This window comes from Notamacropus eugenii, chromosome 4, assembly GCF_028372415.1.
Source record: "Notamacropus eugenii isolate mMacEug1 chromosome 4, mMacEug1.pri_v2, whole genome shotgun sequence".
Lineage (NCBI taxonomy): Eukaryota > Metazoa > Chordata > Mammalia > Diprotodontia > Macropodidae > Notamacropus > Notamacropus eugenii.
The window spans coordinates 332186498-332196195 of record NC_092875.1 but is presented as its reverse complement, the minus strand read 5'-3'; the positions used below and the strand labels follow the sequence as shown (position 1 = coordinate 332196195).

The following is a 9698-nucleotide window of genomic DNA, read 5'->3' as shown; positions in this document are numbered from 1 at the left end:
TCTGGAAAGCTCTGTGGAATGCTCTTTATTCTGGGGTGTTTAGTCAACTTCTTGAATAGTAGGTCCAGAAGATGCAGCTCATATAAAGCTACTCTACCCCCTAGGAATCTGGCAGGCTTACCTTCTGGCATGCCTCTCTGCAGTCTAGTGCAGTTTACTAAACATAGAATTGAAGGCCTTCTCCAGTATTTTTCTGAAGCTCAAAATCTTCCATGTTTGAAGTCTAAGTCTTTTCTAGTCAGTTGATTATTTTTGTTTCATTTGTTAAGAATCTTCTGTTTGTCTTCATCACCAGTTTTGCCTTGTAGTTTTTTGTTGTCTACTGTAGTCTTCCTGTTAAAAACTTAAGTTTCAAGAGAATTCTTGGACAGCACCTTGCCTTTCTCCTTCTCATATTTGTTTTTTTGTGTCCCAGTTTCTTGGGCCATATGGTCAATGTCTATTTTGCTCAGACTACCTCTGTCCTTGGTGATGATGATCTGATTCTCCTTGCCTATACTCTTATATACAGCAGACACATCCAGAGTGTCATTTGCATCAGTATCCACCATTACTTCAATCTGAAGAACACTCCTCAGGGCAAGGGAGATTTCTGTCAGTTCCAACTTGCCAAACAGATTGCTGTTCTTTGTTATTGCTCTCTCACCTTCATAAACCTGAATTAACATACCAGGCAGGTTGTCTGAGTATGTAATAAAAGTCTGTGTCTGCTTGGTAGGGATAGTGAAATTGCATTTGAAAAGAATGGTCATAACTCCACCAGCAGTTTTAGTATAGAGGGAAGAATGGATAGCTGACCCTGGCAAGTCCTGAACATGTCAGATATCTTTTTAGACAAGATGGCAGCCTGGACAACTGCACCATAGGGGACAGTCTCATCAGAATTGATACTTTGTTGATCTCCTTGCCATTGAAGAAGTCCTGCAGAAGTTCTGGATTTGGGGGATTTGAGTGGAACTGTCCACCAATGTCACAAATATGTGATTTATCTAGCTTATCTTGTGCCTCAAACTCATGACTAAAATGCATTGAAAAGAAAGAAGAAAGATAAAAAATTGCTTATATAATTTGATATTTATGTAAGAGTATAAAAAGAGAAAAATAAAGGATGGGCAATGATGAAATGTATTATCCACTTTACATGAAATCACTAATTAGAACTTTGTCTAGAACATAAATGACTTGTGCCTGTTGATATTTCTAGCACGCCTTAAATGTTCAGGAAAGTATTGATTTTGAATGTCAAACTCTTTCTGTTGCTTCTTTTCCTAGGGAATGAACAGATTACTTTCAGAATACTAATTATGTTTTTTTTTTTTAAACACATACATACTAAAGGAAAGTAGACAAACAGCAAGGCAAGCGCACAATTAATTGGAGCCGAACATCGACCCTAACAAGAGCAAAATAACCACATTTTACATGTCACTGAATGGTTCGTGGTTTCCATTGAATGAAATCTTTTACCAAGATGAATTGGGTTTCCATTCAGATATATAATTTGCTGTCCGTAAAAGAAGGTTAAATAGTTCAGAATGCAACATGGGGCGGTTATTATCAGGATCAGAGACAACGGCAAATGGAATATTAACCTGAGGAAAAAAATCAATCACTTTTTCATGTGCTAGAAGTTAGAAAAAAACCTGATTAGTTTAGTGAGTGGAATCAGAGAGAAGGATATTTAGGAGAATGTCAATGAAGAACTCAAAATAAGTGTTCAATAGATGCACGGAATATCTTATAAGCAATTGGAAAAAATATATTATTGGTCAACCTCTGAAAGATTTATAAAGGACCTTTCTTTATATTCTACCTTGCCTTAAAATTTTAATAACTTTTAAAATGCGTCATTTTTTCTCTTAGAGATACCATTATTATATCTGCATATATACATACATATTGCATATATATGTATATACATATACATATAGAGGTATTTGGGTAAATATAATGTTGTATTGTGTTATTCTGAATGTTAGCAAAATAGTTCTCAATGTTCAATTTTAATTTCCTTCTTGCCATTCATTGCTCTTTCACATGGGGAATAAAGATGAGGTTTCATCCTTCAGGAGTTAGCCAGATTGATGTAAGTGTATACTAGAGGATGAATGATCTAGGAGAGTACAATCAAGGCTACAATTTCTAATAAGTGATCTCTCCTTTTTTAGTCTCCCCCTTAATAGCTTTTCATCTGTCCTACTCACTTTATCCCAGAGTACTGATAACAGTATTCTAAGAAATGAATGACCTTATTATAAGGAATCAAAGAATTAAAGAAGCTTATATTTGGAAAGATTCTAAGAGAACCTCAGTCAATGAATCAATTAATAAACATCTCTCAGTGGACTACTAATTGTCAGGCAATGCGCTAAGCACCAGGGATACAAACAAAGACAAAAAAAAAATGCCTCTTCTCAAGGAATTTATATTCTAATGGGGAAAGAATATGCAGACAACAGATAAATTGTAGATAATCAATTTGAGTAAGGCACTAGCATTAAGAAGGATTGGAAAAAGTTTCTTATAGAAAGTGTGATACTAAGATGGAACTGTGAAGAAATTCAGGAAGGAGAGAAAATGACGATAATTACAAGAATGAGGAGCAGTCAGTGAAACACCCAGCGTTAGGAAATGGGATGTATTGTCCTAGGAACAACAATTCCAACTTGAACCCCAGTTGTGACTGAGGTCTACAGTGATGTCTACAGCATCACTGACAAGAGTCCATTCAGCCTGTCTTTAACTGTCTTCTGTAGTGAGAAACTCAGTACCCACTCAGAAGGTCTATTTTGTTCTTGTACAGTTTCAGTTGTCTAGCTTTCTTTCCTAATATGAACTGAAATTTGATTCTTTGTAATGTCCAAACTTTGGAACTAGTTAGTTCACTGTCCTAATTTCAAGTCTTCTCACAATCCTAATCACATTCCTGCTAAAATTACCCAGTTTTTCCATGCCCCTTCTGAAATGTGATACCCAGAACTAGTCACAGTACACCAGATATGGTCTAACATGTGAAAGCGCAGGTACTACACCTATCCTGGAGCAGCTAGGTGGCACAGTGGCTAGAGTGCCAGGCTTGGAGTCAGGAAGATTCATTTTCCTGAGTTCAAATCAGGCCTTGTATGCTTACCAACGATGTAAGCCTGAGCAAGTCACTTAAACCTGTTTGCTTCAGTTTCCTCATCTGTAAAATTAACTGGAGAAAAAAATGGCAAAAACCACTCCATTATCCTTGCCAAGAAAATCTCAGTTGGGAAGATGAAATCAGAGGCAACTGAAAATGATGGAACAACAGTAATATTCTTGTTCTCATTCTTCACACAGCATCAGCCTGCTCAGGAATCTTTAGTAACTCTAGATTGCCCCCTCAAAACCCAAACTCCTAGAACTAAGCCTTAAAAATCCTCTGCCATGTAGCCTAAACCACCACATTTCCATTTTTATTTCATGTTGGCATCAAATTCCCAGGATCAACTAGACCTTTAAGTACCAGAAATTGGATGGGGATTGTAGAAACTGCTTCCACAAAGTATGATTCACCTCACTCTGGCCACTTGATTGCTCAGATATACTCCCTTACTCTGCCTTATTTGTTCTACAGTTCTATTATCCTACATACTACTACCTGGTTTTCTTACTTTATACAGACCAATTACCTGTTTTGTTTTTATTTTTTAACTTCTTGCCATTATATCTTTTACCCACTATTAAGAGCCTGTGAACTTTATCTTTGACATCATACTTTTCTATCGATGCCTTATATTGACACTTTCTGACTATTAGTAAAGGGGGTAAGGCAAGTGGAACAACACAATAATATGCCTCTCCCTTATTTAGCTCTAACTAGAATAATAGATCTCAGAAATGTGAATAGAATAAATCATTCAACAAGATGGAGGATGCTTGTTTGTGTTGTGAATAGATTTTCATTGTTTTAAATCTGACTTGCATCACCACCACCTATTATTCTTTGCAGAAATTGGGGCTAGGGTCCTTTAATAGAAAAGTACATGTGATGTCTGGGTTTATTATTTATCTCTATACGTGTATGTTTTGGTCAGTTTTGTGATTTTTCCCCTCTTCCTCCTTTTCTTTTTCTTTTAAAAATGTTACAAGGATGCCTCTCCAGAAGACAGAAGGAAAAGTAATATAGGATGGAATCTGGGAGATACAAAACAAACAAAGAAAAAGATATAGCCAATAAGAATCTATTTTTTTTAATTTTCCCCATTTTTTTCTTCCTTCCTTTCTTTCCTTCCTTCCTCCCTCCCTCCTTTATTCCCTCCTTCTTTCCTTCCTTCCTTCCTTCCTTCCTTCCTTCCTTCCTTCCTTCCTTCCTTCCTTCCTTTCTTTAACTTTTAACATTCATTTTAACAAAATTTTGGGTTCCAAATTTTCTCCCCTTTTGTCCCCTCCCCCCACCCCAAAACACCGAGGATTCTAATTGCCCCTATCACCAATCACTCTCTTCTATCCTCCCTCTCTGCCTTTATCTCCATCTTCTCTTTTGTCCTGTAGGGCCAGATAACTTTCTATACCCCTTTACCTGTATTTCTTATTTCCTAGTGGCAAGAACAGTACTCGACAGTTGTTCCTAAAACTTTGAGTTCCAACTTCTTTTCCTCCTTCCCTCCCCTCTCATTCCCTTTGGAAGGCAAGCAATTCAATATAGGCCAAATCTGTGTAGTTTGGCAAATGACTTCAATAATGGTCGTGTTGTATAAGACTATCCTGCCCCCCATTACTTCTATTCTCTCTTTTGATCCTGTCCCTCCCCATGAGTGTTGACCTCAAATTGCTCCCTCCTCCCCATGCCTTCCCTTCCATCATCCCCCCCACCCTACTTGTCCCCTTATCCCCCACTTTCCTGTATTGTGAGGTAGGTTTTCATACCAAAATGAGTGTGCATTTTATTCCTTCCTTTAGTGGAATGTGATGAGAGTAAACTTCATGTTTTTTTCTCACCTCCCCTCTTTATCCCTCCACTAATAAGTCTTTTGCTTGCCTCTTTTATGAGAGACAATTTGCCCCATTCCATTTCTCCTTTTCTCCTCCCAATATATTTCTCTCTCACTGCTTGATTTTATTTTTTTAAGATATGATCCTATCCTCTTCAATTCACTCTGTGCACTCTGTCTCTATGTGTGCGTGTGCGTGTGCGTGTGCATGTGTGTGTGTGTCTAATCCCACCCAATACCCAGATACTGAAAAGTTTCAAGAGTTACAAATATTGTCTTTCCATGTAGGAATGTAAACAGTTCAACTTTAGTAAGTCCCTTATGACTTCTCTTTGCTGTATACCTTTTCATGCTTCTCTTCATTCTTGTGTTTGAAGGTCAAATTTTCTTTTCAGCTCTGATCTTTTCATCAAGAATGCTTGAAAGTCCTCTATTTCATTGAAAGACCATTTTTTCCCCTGAAGTATTATACTCAGTTTTGCTGGGTAGGTGATTCTTGATTTTAGTCCTAGTTCCTTTGACTTCTGGAATATTCTATTCCATGCCCTTCGATCTCTTAATGTAGAAGCTGCTAGATCTTGTGTTATCCTGATTGTATTTCCACAATACTTGCATTGTTTCTTTCTAGCTGCTTGCAATATTTTCTCCTTGACCAGGGAACTCTGAAATTTGGCCACAATGTTCCTAGGAGTTTCTCTTTTTGGATCTCTTTCAGAAAGTGTTCTGTGGATTCCTTGAATACTTATTTTGCCCTCTAGTTCTAGAATATCAGGGCAGTTTTCCTTGATAATTTCATGAAAGATGATGTCTAGGTTCTTTTTTTGATCATGGCTTTCAGGTAGTCCCATAATTTTTAAATTGTCTCTCCTGGATCTATTTTCCAGGTCAGTTGTTTTTCCAATGAGATATTTCACATTCTCTTCCATTTTTTCATTTTTTTGGTTTTGTTTTGTGATTTCTTGGTTTCTCATAAAGTCATTAGCCTCCATCTGTTCCATTTTAATTTTGAAAGAACTATTTTCTTCAGTGAGCTTTTGAACCTCCTTTTCCATTTGGCTAATTCTGCTTTTGAAAGCATTCTTCTCCTCATTGGCTTGTTGAACCTCTTTTGCCAATTGAGTTAGCCTATTTTTCAAGGTGTTATTTTCTTCAGCATTTTTTGGGGTCTCCTTTAGCAGGGTGTTTACTTGTTTTTCATGCTGTGCTTGCATGTCACTCAATTCTCTTCCCAGTTTTTCCTTCACCTCTCTAACTTGATTTTCAAAATCCTTTTTGAGCTCTTCCATGGCCTGAGCCCACTGAGTGGGCTGGGATATAGAAGCCTTGACTTCTGCATTTTTTCCTGGTGGTGAGCATTGTTCTTCCTCATCAGAAAGGAAGGGAGGAAATGCCTGTTCACCAAGAAAGTAACCTTCTACAGTCTTATTCTTTTTCCCTTTTCTGGGCATTTTCCCAGCCAATGACTTGACTTCTGAGTGTCCTCTCCACCCCCACTTCACCTCCAGATCCGCCCAGCCAGCTCTTGGGGTCTGAGATTCAAATGCTGCTTCCCAGCCTCAGGGCTTTGGGCGGTGGCAGGGCTGCTATTCAGTGTGAGATTAAGTTCAGGTGCTCAGGTGGGGACAGGGCCACCACAAGGGGCTGTTTCTCTCAGGGGGTTTATCCAGAGACTTTCAACAATGGATCTGGGCTTCTGCCTGCTTGGGGAGCCCCTGTCTGCCACTGTCTCCCCTGCTGCCTCCCCAGGGGCCCTGAGTTGTGGGGGCACCCCACTCCCCTCTCAACCCACCAAAGAGACCCTCTCACTCACCCCCATCACCTGTGGGTGGAGGGACGTGCACGGCAGCTGGAGATTCCGTTCCTGAAGCTTGCTCGGATCTGCTCTTCATTGGTGCCATGTGGCCGAGGCAGGGCTGGGCTCAGCTCCACGTCAGCAGCGTGAGGGACCTTTTGCGAGAGGTTTGCAGGGCTCTCTGGAACAGAAATCTCCTCTGCACCACCATTCTGTGGCCTCTGCTGCTCCAGAATTCGCTGGGAGTTCTTTTTTGCAGATATTCTATGGGCTGTGGGTTCGGAGGAAGTGGCTGTGTGTCTTTCTACTCCGCCACCTTGGCTCCGCCCCCCAGAATCTATCTATTTTTAATGCACTATAGCTTAAATAGAGACATTTCCTATCACTTTCAGAATTAGGGCAGAATTTGAAATGAATCAAAAATGATTTTGTTTGCAAAACAAAATTACCCTCATTGGGTGTCAAGGAAAAGCTATGACAAGTCTAGCAATAAAGATGGTAATTATAAGTGATCTTTTTGCAATATATGTATAATTACAAAGTAGTTGTAAGTAATTATAAGTGATCCTACTGCTAGGACAAAGATTTATTGATATGTAGGGTCTTCCAATCATATTATGTTCTTCCATGCCTCTTTTAAAATGATCTTTTGTACTTCTTTCCTCTCACGTTATCATCTTTCCTTTCTCTGTTATCATCTGCTTTCTCTGTTTTCTTCTCTGTTACTTTCTTTCACTGTCTCTCTTTTTCTTACTATATGTCTTTATCTCTGTCTCTTTCTGTCTTTTTCCATTTTTCCCTCCTCTCAAAACCCCAACCCTCAGTTGGTTTGGAGTTAGGAGGTTTTTCAAATGAGTCTATGTATCTAATGTAATCCAGGTGATGTAATACAATATAATGCTATAATATTTCTTTAATATTTTCTGATTATTTATTTTAAATATTCTTTTCTTTAAAAATTTAGAATTTCATGTTCTTCCCTCCATCCCATCACTTTCTCATTCACTGAGAAGGCAAACAATATGATGTCAATTTTCGATGTGAAATCTTATGATACATATTTCCATATTAGCCATATCTTGAAACAAAGCTAAAAATAAAAGAAGAGACAAAGTTATACTCCAATTTGCACTCAGCATTAGTCAGTTCTTATTTTTGGAGGTACATAGCATTTTGTCATCACTAGTCCTTTGGAATTTTCTTGGATCATTGTATTGATCAGAGTAGTCAAATCTTCCACAGTTGGTCATTATTACAACATTGCTGTTACTGTGCACAATGACCTCTTAGTTCTTCTTACTTCACTTTACATGAGTTCATATAGTCTTGCCATGTTTTTCTTTTTTTATGAAACCATCCCCTGCTTGTTATTTCCCACAGGTAGTATTCCATCACAATCATATGCCACAACTCATTCAGCCATTCCCCAATTGATGACCATCCCTTCTATTTCTATTTCTTTGCTACCACAAAAAAGAGCCATTAGAAATATTTTTGCACATATGGGTCTTTTTTTCTTTTTATTTGATCTCTTTAGGGTATAGAACTAGTAGTGCTGGGTCAATACACAGTTTTTCTAGCCCTTGGGCATAGTTCCAAATTGTTCTCCAGAATGGTTGGACCAGTTTTCTACTCCACCGAAAGTTCATTAACATACCTATCTTCCCTCATTTGTCCAGCATTAGCCATAGCTTATAGGTGTGAAGTGGAACGTCAGAGTTATTTCAATTTGCCTTTCTCTAATGAATAGTCATTTACAACATGTTTTCATATGAGTATAGATAGCTTTGATTTCTTCTTCTGACAGCTGCCTATTCATATCCTATGACCACTTATGAATTGGGGAATGGCTCTTATTTTTATAAATTTTACTCATTTCCTTATATATTTGAAACATGAGGCCTTTATCAGATAAACTTTCATGGTCTATGAAATCTTTTAGCAGAATGTAGTTTCTCTGATATTTCTTTTAATTAGGTCTATTTTTGCTTCTAGTTCTTCTGAGATCATGATGGCTATCCTTACCTCCCTCCTCCCAAATTTATTAATTTATTTTTTTTCAGTTTTCAACAATCACTTCCATAAGTTTTAAATTTTTTCCCCTTCTCTCCCCAAGATGGCATGCAATCTTATGTGGGCTCCACACAAACATTCTCATTAGACACATTTTCACAATAGTCATGTTGTGTAGAAGAATTAAAATGAATGGAAGAAACAATAAGAAAAAACAAAACAAAGTAAAACGTGAAAGAGAAAACAATCTGCTTTATTCTGCATTCTGACTCCTCCCACATTGTGGCTGTTACTGTATATAATGTTCTTCTGGTCCTGCTCCCTTCACTCAGCATCAGTTCATAGAAGTCTTTCCAGGTTTCTCTGAAGTCTGTTTGTCATTTCTTATGGTACTGTATTATTCCATTACATTCATATACCACAACTTGTTCAGTCATTCCCCAATTTGATAGGCATCCCCTTGATTTCTAGTTCTTGGCCACCACAAAAAGAGCTGCCACAAATATTTTTGTATATGTGGGTTCTTTTCCCATTTTTATGATCTCTTTGGGATACAGCCCTAGAAGTGGTATTGCTGGGTGAAAGGATGTACACATTTTTATAGCACTTTGGGCATAATTTCAAATTACTCTCCAGAATGGTTGGATCAGCTCACAGGCCCAACAATATGAATTAGTGTTCCAACTCTCTCACATTTTCTCCAAAATTTATCATTTTCCTGTTTTGTCATGTTAGCCAATCTGATAGTTGTGATGTAGTACCTCAGAGTTGTTTTGATCTGCATTTCTCTAATAGTGATTTAGAACATTTTTTCATGTGACTATAGATAACTTTAATTTCTTCCTCTGTTGATATCTTTTGACCATTTATCGACTGGGGAATGACTTATATTCTTGTAAATTTGATTTAGTTTTCTATATATTTTAGAAATGATA

The 9698-nt window shown here is 37.8% G+C and overlaps 1 pseudogene; it reads right to left on the bottom strand.

The window, feature by feature from the left end:
- Positions 1-344: 344 nt before the first annotated feature.
- LOC140502549 (heat shock cognate 71 kDa protein pseudogene) lies at positions 345-752 on the bottom strand (annotated as a pseudogene).
- Between the last annotated feature and the right edge of the window lie 8946 nt (positions 753-9698).